This window comes from Lutjanus erythropterus, chromosome 4 (assembly GCF_056507025.1).
Source record: "Lutjanus erythropterus isolate fLutEry1 chromosome 4, fLutEry1.hap2, whole genome shotgun sequence".
Lineage (NCBI taxonomy): Eukaryota > Metazoa > Chordata > Actinopteri > Lutjaniformes > Lutjanidae > Lutjanus > Lutjanus erythropterus.
In genome coordinates this window covers 42,128,810-42,143,899 of record NC_139320.1, presented here as the reverse complement: position 1 = coordinate 42,143,899, position 15,090 = coordinate 42,128,810, and the positions used below count along the sequence as shown (strand labels likewise).

General features: G+C 37.3%; 1 protein-coding gene across 1 annotated transcript in view; it reads right to left on the bottom strand.

Annotated features, from left to right (window-relative positions):
- b3glcta (beta 3-glucosyltransferase a) overlaps positions 1–15,090 on the bottom strand; it is a 139,350-nt gene that overhangs the window by 55,288 nt on the left and 68,972 nt on the right. The gene's annotated exons all lie outside the window — the stretch shown is intronic.

Below are 15,090 nucleotides of genomic sequence, written 5' to 3'. Positions count from 1 at the left end.
TTATTTAACAAAACTACATGAAAAACACAGCGAGATGCAAGAATATGAGGCTGTTCTGCTGTTAACAAGACATAAGATGTATGTAGTTAAAGATAGGGGTAGAAGTAACTAATTACAAATCTCAAGTTACTGTAATTCAATAGAGTTTTTTGTGTACTTGTATGGGTAGATTTTCAAGTCTGCACTTTTACTTGTTCTTAAGTATTCATTAAGCCATGTAATCTACGTAGTTCCTTTCAAAACTGTAATTGAGTACTGAGTACCAGTTGAATTAATATCCAAATCTGTCATCTGCATTTTTGTGGCCAATAAGGTATGATTGCAAACAGGTCGATGAAAACAACATATGGGCGAAAAACTAAAGGCCGCAGCAGCACAGGCTTGGAGCAAGGATATTCATGATTAATCATTAATCAATTGATTGGTATTGAGAATTTCACCAATTAAAAATAAAGTATTTAATCTATAGTCCAGAAATGGCAGTGATTGCACCTCATTCGACATTGTTTTGTCTGGTAAAGCCATTTGTTGAGTTAGGAAACTAAAGCTTAAAAAGACAAAACAGAAAACAAATAAAAATGAGAAAAAAGTAAAAAACACACAAACCAAAAAATGTCATTTGTATCTTATACATTAGTAATGATTAACTGTTAACATTTTCAATGGTTAAGGAAAACTGAAAATTTGCGGCCCTTGTTTGGGGAGGTGACTGTGACCACTGATCAGAACAGAGAGAGGAAGTTTGGAATAATTTAGATTGAAGATTTGGAGAAACAGGAACCTCTTTGATTGAATGTCTGCTGTTGATAACGTATTAAACGTCAGTGGTTAAAAAGTAACGTTTACTCTCAGTCATTTTTGAGACAAGTACTTTGTACTTTTACTTGAGTATTTTCCTAACACCACTACTTTTACTGGTGTAATATTCCAGTAATGTAACTTTACTTGTTCTTGAGTACAGATTTTCAGTAGTCTGTCCACCACTGGTTACAGAGTTAGCCTACACAATGGTACTGCTACACACCAGGACCAACTGACAAGATATAATTCATAGAGACATGGGTGTTCCCCAGGGATCCATCCTGGGCCCCTCTCTTTTTTGAGACAAGACAAAACAGCAGACGGCATTAAGTTAGGCAGCAATGTCTAGCATCTATGACTGGCTAACTCAGTCCTGTCTCATTTCAAATAAAGACTGTATGTGTTTGTCTGTTTTTGTATGATGCAATGTGCTATTTTTTAGCTTTGTACTATGTAATGTTTTAATCTCTGTTAACCTGTCTGAAGTGTAACGTTTGATGCCATCACTCTGTGTGGATTTGACTGGTGCTGAAATTTAGCTATCTAGCTAACTCTCGGACAGTCAATGACTAGAGACTGTCCCGTAAAACAAACAATAAATAAAAAAACAAAAAAAAAAACAAAAAAACATGCTGAATTTAGAAGAGGGGACAAATAATTAGGAATTTGTCACAGATGGCCTTTCACAAAGTTTATAAAGTTTCCCCTGACTCAACAACTCACAAAACTGTGATTTTCTAAGTATGTCTTGGATGATTTGCTGCCACTTCAAATAACTTGTGTGCATGCTTTGCTCTGGAGGGCAGAGATTCAATCTTGTAATCTTACAAAGGCAAGACCCTGCAGGTGGGCCTTCACAGGTCATCAAAATTCAATAAATAAGATGTTTTTAGTTTTCAGTTTAAAAGTTTAAAATTACCATAAAATATTGAAGATTCTTTTTTAGTAATCAGAACTAATAAAATGCAGTCATGAGATTTCAGTTATGTGTTATAATACATTTGGTGACCCGTCATATAAACACCAGTGGCGTATCTTATATCTGGTCATTAGAACAATCAGTCTCGTGTGTTGATCTGAGTTGTCATTACAGGTCTGGGTGGACCTCAGAAGACTTCCAGATTTAAAATTGGGCATTTTTAAGTTTGTGAACGGCCGGTTCAGTCTGTTATCCAGATACATATCTGGATACAGATCCCATTTTAGTGCAAATGGGCCGAGTGTCTCATTTGTAATCAAAGAGTCATAAATTCTTTCTGTGACTTGGTTGGACAACATGGCAGACTACATGTCAATACCAATCTGGCCGTCTTGTGTAGCCTCTGTATGGTAGATCAATGTTAAAGTGTCAGGGAATTACTTTGCTATTCCACCTGACAGCAACAAGGAGACACTTTTATGAATGAAAGTGAGCGTGGGCACTTCTCTTTTCCTCCTGACAGTCAGCACAGCATACATCCATACAGTGTGCAGAGGCTGACTGTGACGTCGCCCTCACAGGCGCGATTAATTTTGTATAATGCTCCTGGCCAGGGGGTGATATTCAAATGATCACAGGTCTGTGAAATGAAATAAAACATCATTTCTTCTTGCCTGTGGCACAACACAATGTAGAAATTGTTTAGAAAGCAAAATACTTATGTTTCACTATGACAAACCGCACAAGATAAAATGAGCAATTGTTGCACCCGACGCCCAATATCACAAATAAGTCTCATTTTTGTTCCCAACATCTGTTGGTCTGGGCTATTATCGTGCTCCTGTTGTGTAGCCTGACCTTGACTTTACGTGTTGTTGGGCTTTTCAGTCTTCAAGAAAAAAACAGAATAATACAGTCTTATCCTTTACAGAGATAAAACTTGCAAAGACACTGGTTTGATCCTTCAAAACCCATATTGCCCTCAGGGTTTGTGCTCTTGCTTGTCCTTACACTAAGAAATAAACTGTTAGAAGACAGAAATATCACTGGAAACAAGCGCAGGGTATTTCAGGACATGGGCAGTGCACACAATCGCTTTCAAATGAGAGGAAATCTGTTTCAGCAAAAAAAAAAAAAAAAAAGAAATAAAAATCTGCAGTGAGGACGGAGAGAGTGGAAGGTGTGTGAGGATTGTCTGAGAGAGCCGATGTTTCACACAGCGAGGAAAACAAAGCAGCAGAGCGTAAGACCCTGTGGTTCATTACTGCACGGTCCACTCATCATGCGGGAAGTCAGGGGGAACAGTCTCCTCTGAGCCATTCTGTCTAACGGCAGCCTGTTTGATTTAGGCGATGAGGCCGACGCTGTTTACACTTATTAAACCACATTAGTCAGCGGAGGTTTGTTAGCTCTCGTCTAATATGAGCTTTATCTTAGAGCTAATGGTATAATGACACCTACCATGTTTTATTAAACCACTCTCTACTTGACATTCACACCAACGTTGCGAAAGAATAAGTACTTTTCTATTTAACTTTACGGAAAAGTTAAATAGAAAAGAAGACACATGGTCTTCAGATAATAATGCGGTCTGAAAAAAACAGAGCTTTTGCCTCAAAGCACCATTGACATTCCTGTGATAAAGGAGGCAGAAGAAGAGGCTGATTCTTTTATGGCTATTGCAAGCGGCAGACTCCTAATCAACAGATAAGAGCAGGTCCTCGTGTGGACATGCTTGCAACGAATAGGACACTGATTGCTCGGTGACTTGGGAGAAGATGGGGGTCACTGAGACCTGGCTGTCGAGGAGGGAAAGGAGCCTATGATTTTTAACCATAGGAGGGGCCGGAGGGAAGGCTGAAGAGAGAGCGGCCCACCTGTCCAAACCAATTCAGTGATGAGCCGCGGTCAGAAATGACATATTTGATGGCCAATAAAGTCAAGCCACTGACAGCCAAATGTCTTGAATTGAAGACCAGGGCTGCATGTAGAACAGAGACTTCCTCACTTGCAGAACCATGCTAACTGTTTGATAATCATGGTAATTACGGTAGAGACCTTAGGAAAAAAAACATAGATGAACAGTTCCTAAGTAAATGTTCCTATAATTTAAGATTGGAATCCCAAAATCTTAAACTCTCCTAAATTTAGGGTAACCATTAGGCTGTGCTAACTTTTACTACTTGTAGTAGTAACTTACTAACCAAGCTAATGGTCGCGTTCTCTAACAGCAGCTAATGGTAGTGTTAACATGAAGTAGCTAACGGCTTTGTTCTCTAACAGTAGCTAAGAGTAGTGTCCACTAACAGTAGTTAACAGTAATGTCTGCTAACAGTGAGTAACGGTAAACAGTAGCTACTGGTAGTGTTCACTAACAGTAGCTAACGGTAATGTCTGCTAACAGTAACGGTAAACAGTAGCCAATGGTAGTGTTCACTAACAGTAGCTGATTGCAGTTTTTTCTAACAATACCTAATGGTAGTTTTCACTAACAGTAGTTAATGTTAGTGATCACTAACAGCAACTAAAGGTAGTTTTCTGCAACAGTAGCTAATTGTAGATTTCCTTAACAGTACCTAATGGTAGTTTCTCTAACAATAGCTAACAGTAGTTTTCTCTAGTGTAGCTAATTTTAGTTTTCTCATAGTGCCTAATGGCAGTGTTCGCCAACAGTAAGTAATAGTAATCTTTGCTAACATTATGTAACAGTAGACAGTAGCTAAGGGTAGTGTTCACTAACTGTAGCTAACAGTAATGTTCTAACAGTGGATAACAGTAGTGTTCGCTAACGGTGGCTAATGGTAGTGTTCGCTAGCAGTAACTAATGGTAATCCTTGCTAATAGTATAGGTAACTGAAATCAAAGAATTTGTAATGACTCAAAAGGGTTAATTGATTATCAATAGTTGGTGAAGAATTAAATAGACTAAGACTCATTAATCAATGCAACTCTAATACTGTTAGCAAACATGGCTAAAGTGGCTAAAGGTTCACTAACTTGTTTAATTTGTACAGATGGTCTTTTATTGCTGTAACATAATGGACCCTGGATACTGCGAAGACTAACATTTGCTAGATGGACTGATGCTTTTTTTAGTCTTTATGATTTCCTAACCTGACATGAGATGGAATAAAGTAAGATAAGAAAAGACAACTTAAACTTTGTCAGGGTTTGCTTCATTTCTTACATTTTTGCCATCTTAAGATTTAGGGTTGAAGGAAGTTTCTGTAAAGTGTCCCCAGTACTTCATATTAAAATATTTTCATCACAATGTCTCTGTAAAAACATAAATTGCTAAAATAATATGGGTGATGCATGAGAAAGTATTTAAAAAACATGGTGCATTTCACGACTGCTGTTCAAGGTTTCTGAGTTTAATCTCTTCTGCTGCGTTCTGTGGATATGAGCATCGGCTAAACGACAAAAATACTATATAAATGTAATGTGAATTCCCCCCAGAAGGCAGAATGTCAGACTGCAGGAACATGGGCTGCAAGCAGCCACATAGAATACACAAGTTCCTGTCTGTGTAAATCTGTGGATATCACAAAACCTTCCACAGTCAGACGAGGATGAAACAGAAAATATCTGCTGAGGATGAAAAAGGCTCGGAGACAGAAATACTGATACTGCGTGCGCTTTCCATCTCAGAGTTACAGTGATTAGGTCATAAATCTTCACCTTATCACTGATGTTGGCCTGAAATTTCACATATTTAGTGACACTAAGTCAGCATTGAATCGTTTAAGAAGCTTTAAATCACATATTTTTGTATTACAATGATTTTAACCAGAACACTGGTCATTTTTTTGCCCCTTTTCCTGACCTATAGAGAAGAAAGTCCAAATATAACTGGATTGCAATAGTTTCCAAAACCTGAACCACCTTTTTTAAGTAGGGCTAGAAATCAAAGGTTATTTTATCTTTCTGTCTTTCTGCAAAATTATTTCAAGATACAGCATTTTAAAGACATTAAAGGGCTTTGCGCAAAGATTTCCATACTGTACATCAGACCTGTTTAACAGCTACAAACTAAGCAAATCTCTTGTATGATTTGCCTTTGATCTTTTTTCCTTCACTACCCAGGAACACCCTCTAAGACTGTTAAGTAGCAGAATATAAGCTTGTGTGTGTTGTGCCTCGGAGGTGGGAGTGAAGTGCTGGATGGCTGGTTGTAACTCATGTTTGGCTTAAGAAGGTGGGGGTGGTTGTAAATAAGATGAACAGGAGAGTTTAAATCTCATCTTCATGCTTGCATGTTACTAAAGTAATCAGAGTTTTTTGCTTTTCTTTTATTGCTACATTCTTTTTCGGTGAAGTCCTGCACCAGCAATGTGCCATAGCTCAGACACAGATTTCACAACAGCTGGTAATTACTAGTCTTAGTTTAGCACAGTATCTCAAAAACAATTTACAATTAAATGTTTGTGTACAGATGGACCATCCTCTAAGAATCAAGCAATTCAGTTTTTGGTGACTAGTATTTCTAATGTGTTTTTTTATTGCTTTTTAATGGAAAACGGAAACCAAGCATATTGTTTTGGGATGCATGATAATATTGCCACGTCATTGGTATTGACTAATAAAGTAAACACCCTAACGGCCCAAAATGAACATTTCTGTCAATATGACAGGCCGATAAGATGAGTCATTAATTATGTGCATGCAACACAAGGTGTGGAGGTTTTGAAATGTCTGAAATGGACAGCAAAGTTGCAATTTGTGATAACTTCTCAGGGTCGATCATGTAAGGAGGAGCCAAATCACATCACTCCCACATTACAAATTTGATTGCCCGTCTTAGTGCTACTTTACACTCTTTTACAGTTTGTTAAACAATGAGCAAGGTGTGCATGCAGTTTGGAAATGGAAGTACAGCGGATCACAACAGCTTGTCAGTGGGTGCTGCAAACACGGGCAGTTTTGAATGTGAACTAAGTCGAGTCAACATGTTTAATATCTTGCAGCCATAGACACCACTGACTGCTCTGAAATGATCATGATCCTGTCGGAATACTGTACAACTTAAGGCGACAAGTGGAATATTGATTTGGACATGTCGTATACGTAACAACCAGACATTCTGGTGACTTTGGTGCTGGTAAGATGTTTAATTTGACATTTGTAGTTTGATAACTCGTCTGGATGACTGGGTTGACCGCTACTTCTGTTGCCAAAATGCACGCACAGTCTATAAGGAACTTTCATATTGTGTTGATTCTGGAGGCTCTAACATAAAAATAAAATAGAAAATAAAATTATTTCCATAAAAGAAATCTCTTTCTTTTTAACCGGCTAACATTCTACTCACTGTAGCTTATTTCAGATTGATTTAATCTGATTTCACAGAGAATCAGACCCAGTTGCAGCTATTAAGAATAACCATATAGAAACAGCCAATCTTTTTGCAGATGGTATTGTTAACTTGTGTGGGCCATCAGTAATCAATTAAGACTGTTACAAAACCAGTTAAAAAATCCCTCTTGTAGCTTAAAGAGCTGTAATCCAGATTATTATTACAAATATGCAAAGACCAAAGAGGAACAGGCACCAACTAAAAAGCAGTTTTTCTTATTTACTCAGTGTGTGTTTACATTTTAAAAAGCATTGTATTTTATGTCTGCATCTGCTAGTGGGCATCAGTAAGCATAATAACCTGTTAATACCACTTCAGGAAAGACTTGATGTTTTCTATAATTAGGTGGAAAAAGAAAGCATGCATATATATTGCTACTGGGAATCAGTCAAAATGAGTTGGAAAATACATTAGATATCACCAAATACGCAATATCATGCATCCTTAATAATATTTCTTTATCAGTAGACCTACGGGGGATAATTGTACCCAAAATTAAAATAATAACAGTAAAAACAAACCCGGCACTCTATATTGTATTACTCAGGATAATCATAATTAAGAACAACAAGGAAACTGAAAAAGGATAATTGAGTTTGGCAAAAAGATATTGTGAAATGGTAATTTGAGAAACCTTACAGTGAAATTTAAGGTCCTTAATATAAAATAGAAGATCTTAAATATAAAAGAAAAAAAAAACTAGGCTGAAAGGTCCTTTGTGTAAATTTACAGGGATTTATTGGCAGAAAATGGCAAAAATGTAATTATAACTGTTATTATATATATGGAATTATGTTTTCATTAGTGTATAGTCACCTGAAAATAACAATCGTTGCGTTTTTATTACCGTAGACTGTGCCCTTTAAATCAGCATGAGGGCATGGTTCTTCTTTCATATGTGCAAAATATAAAAATTCTTATCTAGGCCTTGTTTGGTTTGGTCACTCTCAGCTACTGTAGAAACATGGCGGTGCAACATGGCAACAAGCCCTCTGTAGATATAAACATCTCATTCTGAGGTAACATAAACACAGCAATTTTTATTTTCACGTGATTATACACTAATGAACTAAAGAACATACTATTTCTCACATCTTCTGCCAATAATTCCCTCTAAAATGTATAAACTGGACCTTTAAATGTAAAAACTTAAATTGTAATGTATAAAGAAAAAGGAAAATAAGAACATGTATCAGAAAATTTCAAAGGGAAAATTCCATCCATCCATCCATTTTCTGTAACTGCTTATTCCCAAAGGGTCGCGGGCTGCTGGAGTCTATCCCAGCTGACATTGGGTGAGAGGCGGGGTTCACCCTGGACAAGTCGCCAGTTCATCGCAGGGCTGACACATAGAGACAGACAACCACTCACACTCACACCTACGGGCAATTTAGAGTCACCAATTAACCCAGCATGCATGTCTTCGGACTGTGGGAGGAAGCCGGAGAACCCGGAGAGAACCCACGCAGACATGGGGAGAACATGCAGACTCCACACAGAAAGGCCCTGTCCCAGCTGGGGGATCGAACTCAGGACCTTCTTGCTGTGAGGCCGCAGTGCTAACCACTGCACCACTGTGCCGCCCCAAAAAGGGGAAAATTAAGAATTATTATATAAACTTCATGTTTTCTCCATTTTCATCCTGAAATGTAATAGTGAAGTGTTTTTTATACTTCTATGTGTTGCTGGAATATTCAGCTTTTCTAATTTCAGTTCTGGTCAAAACTTTCCCCCATACAGACCTGGAACCAGACTCAATTCAATTTTTTAACATTTTCTAATGTAAAAAAAATAATGATTTCGAGGACTCTGCAGCCTTGGTGGAGGTACAGCCTGCACCCTCTGCGTGCTTCATGGGTACACCTGAGGCTAAAGGTATATTCACTCCGATTCTTTGAACATAACTCATTTTGATCATGAGGCGTTGGGTCCTATATCTCTTTGAAAAGCTGTCAAACCTTTACTGCGGCCTCTTTCAGAAGTTGCAGATTAAAATTCTCCCTGGACTTTAGTTTGTGTGATTGCATGCAACATGTACTAAAACGCACGGCATCTCTTGGATCATAAATCCAAACACAACATGATGTGGTATTCATAAAGTCTGTCTCATCTCATAAAGTTTGATGTCCATTAGTGTAACTTAATCTTCCAATGACAAATCTTATTTACCGCCACAAATTGATGCCACTATTCATTACAGGAAACATTAAACAATCCTTGCAAAAGTTGGACAAAATTTGACTTATCAGATTTCAATAATGATAAAATGAGGAGGTGAGCTGTTGCCTAATTCTTATTTTGGACACTGTTTTTTTTTTTTAAAGGGATAGTCTGAGTTTTTTTGAAGTGGGGATGGATGAGGTACTTAGATGTAGTCAGTGTCTTACCTACAGTCACACTTACCAACCCGGAGACCTTAAAAACAGAGACTCAGGAATGAACTTGGGTGAGTCTCTGGTATAAACTATAATTCATCAGTTTTCTTTTATTTATTTGTTTTTTGCCCTGCCCCTAAAAGAAAATTGACATGGCAGATTTTACAAAATGCATGCCCCTTTCTTTTAAAATTTTCCCTTAAGAAACTGGAATTCTGTTTCCTAGAGAGTCTGGTTTAGTGTAGCTGTACTGTTGTCCATGTGGACACAGGAGACCCTCAGAGTTGTAGGTCAGAAAAAGGTTGTAATAATGAAAAGTACAAAAATCTGTGAAAATTTGTCAGAAATTGGGAGAAATACAGGAAAACTGGGATCCTTGGAGGACAGAGGCAGGAGGCAGGCTGGGAAAATCAGGAGGGTTGACAAGTATGCAAGGAGAGACTGGTGTTTTTTGGGGATCACAGGATTCCCATGGGATTCCTGCAGTATTCCCGCAGGATGAAAGTCAGCTTCACTCCCTGTCACAGGAGTGAGACAGGACCAAAAAAAGTCAACAGTAGCAGTCAGAAGCTGGAATTGTAATAACAATAGATCACTTTTTTTTATGTATAAAAAGGTGGAAAATGAAGTACGTGGGCTGGATTGACGGGCACGGGATGGGAATCATTCTTCAAGGATTGACACAGGACAGGAGTATTTTTGTGGGAGGGAGACGGGACGGGAGTGTAAATCCACTCTCGTATCACCCTCTCGTCTACAGTCGGCTGCCCCCCAGTTTGGAGAAGCAGGGTCAGCAGAAAAATGTATTTTAGCCCCTTAAAAAACAAAAATCAATATCAGTTTTTGTGTGCTATACTCAGAATATTTTCACCACCAGTGTTGCCAAGGTGTTTTCCACGCAATTGGACTGTTCTGGGTTGCACTGCACAGGTTAAAACGTGCTTGGGTGGGTTGACAGGATTTTGGCTGGTTTACCCTGAGCTGGGCTGGTTTTTACATATTCAAAAATGTGTATATAAAAAATACTTTGACAACTGAAAACTTTGATATGACCATATTTATTCTTTCTGCTGTAAGGAGATACGAGTTATCACCATTACCACCCACCCGTGGCTCACGCTAGAAACACACACATGCTGTTGTTTTTTTGTATTTTCATTGTAACAGAAAGCCCACTGCTTCCAACATTACAACGTCATTTTTTGTTTGGTTTTATAATAACATGGGATTGTGTGTACCTCCTTCTCTCTTTCTTCTGATCTCTCTGGGGTAGTGCACACTTTAAGTTGGCATACGGTCAAGGCTTGTTGAAGTTTACCAAGTCAGATAAAACCTATTATTTTTGTTTTATGACCTGTGCTTATTTTTCTCTCTTCATTTTTAAGCCAGAGGGCAGAAATAGAAAATATTTTGTTATGGCTGAATTGTAGCCTCCCATCTGTGTTGTAGCGCACCTGTTAACACTTGAATTATTGCTTTTATTATGTCAAATTGAAAAATTGTGATGAACCACAATACTGTTGCTGTTGCATGAATGCATGTGCACTGTCTGTTTTATATAACATTTGGGTGTTTTTGGGTTTTTTTGTGTTTTGGTGGATTTTGAGCAGTTATTGGGCTGGAAAACATCAAACCAATCTGGCAACACTGTTCCCCAGGCACAGACACACATAGATACACAGATGGGTTTGTTTTTCCTGTTTTTCTAATTCTATATGTTACTTTTTAAATTTGGTTCATGGCATGGATTCTCAGTTCAAATCATGTTGTAATGTGCACAGCTGCATTTGAGCTAATTTGCTATTAATGTTATGTCATTTGACTACTTGATTAACAAACTAATGGTTTCGGCTTGTATAAACTGTTATGCTGTTTAATCTATAACAAAATATCATATTTTATAAACTGTTGTTTATGATGTTTTGTGTGTAGAAATCTTAATTTATAACAGAACTAGTAACTAAAGCAAAAGTGCAATATTTCCCTCTGAAATTCAGTGGAGTAGAAGTAGAAAGTGGCATACAGTCAAAATACACAAGTATAAATACCTCAAAATTGTACTTAAGTACATTATTTAAGTAAATGTGTGTAGTTTCATTCCACTACTGGACATAAATAAATATTAATGAGGTGGCATAATGTGTAACAGTACTTTTTTTTTTAAAGATAGTAATGAGAGCAGTGCCCTTTTATTCACTTGAGCACCTGCCCCCCAAAAAATGTGTGTCCATGCTTCTGCTGTTCACCACTTAACTTGCTGTCAGACAACCTTTTCCAAATGGACACTGAAATTATATCACTTGTTTTATCACTTTCTCCAAAGCAACCAGACTCCATTAGCAAATAGCTGACTGACATCCTCTGAACAGCTGGTAATACACTGAGGATGAATAAGTACCGTATACAACCCCACTTCAAATAATCTGAACTATCCCTTTTAAAGTGGAGAGTAGGATTTCAGGATTTCTGTTTGGAAATCAAAGACAACATGATGTCCAGTGCTTTTCCAGGAGCACGATGTCCAAACACTGCGCCACACTAAATATTTTGAGATTACTTTCAAACGATAATAACGGCCCAAACAGAGAAATAATGACTCAGTGTGATTATTTATATATTTCTCTGTGTTAGTTTGGTACAGTCAGTCAATACTGTAGATAAAAGGGATGCGACATCCAGCAGTGGGAAAGAGAGTGAGACAAAAACAACAATGACAAATCCAAGACCAGAGAAATATAAACCCCAGACAAGACATCTAAATTGGTCTCTTGATACAGGAAACACAGCGAGATGTTTCCTCATTTAACTTACTGCTATATTGTCATTAGTGATGCTGCATTCACTATTTAATGGAATATAACCCATGTACTACAGCACATTTCATCTGGCTCTGAGGAGATTTAATGAACGGAAGCAAAGGGCATTTTGACCTGTAAATCTGCTCTGTGTCATGATGCTGATGTGCCTGCCGAAATTTTACAAATTGCATGAAATACTGCACTGATCTCCCAGGGGAAAATGCTGTTTTTATTCTTTCCTCAAGCCTTTTTTTTGAATATCTGAATTATAAGCAGGATTTATAGTATTCATTTAGATGAACATATGCCTTTGGATGATCGTCGCTTCTCATTAAAAATTTACTGACGAGAGGCCAGAAACAGGAGGCTGATTTGTTGAGAGGAGCGATATATATCTGAACATCAGAGCTGCACAAATGTCTGGGTTTCCTAAATACATAAAAAATATAAGTAAGCACATGATTTACTGTCACACGGAGCTGCATATTTCAAACTACGCTTTCATATTTCGGACTTTAATGTTCTTTAGAGGTTTAATCTGGAGGGAGACCATGAATAATTCTTCATACCATCATTCAATATTTAAAGTGAATGAATTGAGTAATAGTGTAAAAAAAAAGCCTTTTTTTATGCAGTGTAATCATGACATATGCAAGGTAAGTGTTGAAGAATTAATGAGTAAAGCCAACATTTAATAACTTTAATAAGTGCCTGGTATATAGTTAAGCCTGACATGTGGTTGACCTGCGAGGCCTGAGTGCAGTCAGAAAGTTAGAAAAGTTTTATGTTTTGTCTTTGGAGTGCCAGCCTGTCAGGTACACAGATATCCTGAGCCTCGGATTAAGTCCTAACAGCTTTTTGACATTGCTGCGTATGTAATGATGCGTCCTCCTGTCTCGTGTCCCGATGATACATGATTCTGTGTGACATGAAAAATACTGTACAGAACTGTCTATAAGTGTCTCCATTGTGTCTTAAAGCTTTTAGCATGAACTGTAACTCTGTTTACAAGCTGAAGACTGATCTGAAGTACAAGTTTTTCATCAGCAGTAAGATTCAATACAATGTGATACAATAAATGTATTAATCCCAAAGAAAATTCTGCAAGATTACAAGAACACAGAATAAAAACAATAGAAAACAGCAGAGTATTAAATAGAAATAGAAATATAAAATATAGTAAAGAATATAATATATAAAGTAGAATGACAATAGAAACAACATAACTTAAAAAAAGGTCAAATAAACTAAAATAGAAATGTGCTATTGGCAATATCATTGAAAGTAATATCGGTAGTGATACTGAAAAGTAATATTAAGAATTATTGCACCTGATAATATACATATTGAAAATGATAACAGACCTAATATTATACATGATAATCATTAAAAAGTTAAAATATTGCACAATATTAAAGATAATATTGTATAAGATACATTATAATAATAATGAAAGGTAATATTACACACATGGGTGCCAACTTGGGTTGAATATTGGGGGGCAAAAACTGTAGCCCATTTAATGTTAGATGATCAGATATGAGGAGAAGGGATTGATGGTTTTCTCAAAAATTATCCATTTTTGATCTTGGCAACAGAAGCACACAATCCCAATGTATGTGGGTTCAAAACCTGAGCGCTTCAGTGGTTTATCTGTTGGTTTTAATGATTATTGAAGCAGAAGAATGCAATTTCAACATTAATCACCATGATAATGAACATAATATAAACTGTGCACACTGTGTGCAGCCTGACCTTTGCGACAGCTGCGAGAACGTAATGCCACCGTGATCTGTCTGCCTGAACAGCCTCATGGAAGTGAAATTTTACAATTTTTCATGTTATAAACTAACAACATTCATTGAAGTGAGTCCTTTGGTGTTTTCACAGTAACGAGACAGATTCCATATTCTGCTTGCGCTCAGAGGCTGCTGCAGCAGAAGTTTGGCACCGTGCGCACTGTGATGTTGGATGTATTTGGCCTAATAAAGTTAATGATCACTCAAAGTTAAAAAGCAAAACTCTAAAAAAGCTCTCACTCACTTGTTGTGAGACAATTCCTCTGGAGATTTTGGTCTGTCTTCAGTGAGGGGCATTTTGGGCACAGCCAGTTGTTGAAGTTAAATCCTTCATATGCTCTGCAAGTCTTTGATCCAGAAGTGTTTTGGATAACGTATGAATGAAGCCTTGAGTTTAGTCTGAGATTCCAAATGTGGTAGCAAACTTCAATCCAGTGCAATTTATCCCTCGTTAGAGCGCAGCGCACACTTTGCATCCATACTGTTTAAACTTTTCACACAAAGCTGGTTACAGACATCACACTGTGTTGGTCTAATTGAGATGGTAGAGCCTCAACTCACTGTTCTAGCTGCATTACCAGTCAAACAGCCAGTTTGAATCCATGGTGCTTTGTGCTTGTTAATCTATTAATTAAAATGCTCAGTGTGCTCCGGCAGTAACACATAAGAGCAACAAAACACACTCCGCCTCATCAAGTAAATTAAATATTAAAGAATAAAATAGGACATGCTGCGAATTTATTTGTGGTTCTTTCAATCACCAATGAAATGTATTAGTCTTTGGCAATTTTACAACTGCATTTTTTCAGGATTGGGATGGCATTGTACCCCTATCTTTAACTTTAGGGGCAATAAAATCCAATGCCCTCCATGGTTCCTATGACTGCACGTTAATGTATGTAATATAATATTATACATGAAAAGTAGTGGTAGTAGAGATGAAACAAGATGAATATCATATTGCACCTTATATTGAAAAGTAATATTGCACATCATATTGGAAAAATGCGATATGGCAATAATATAGCAGTAAAGTAATACT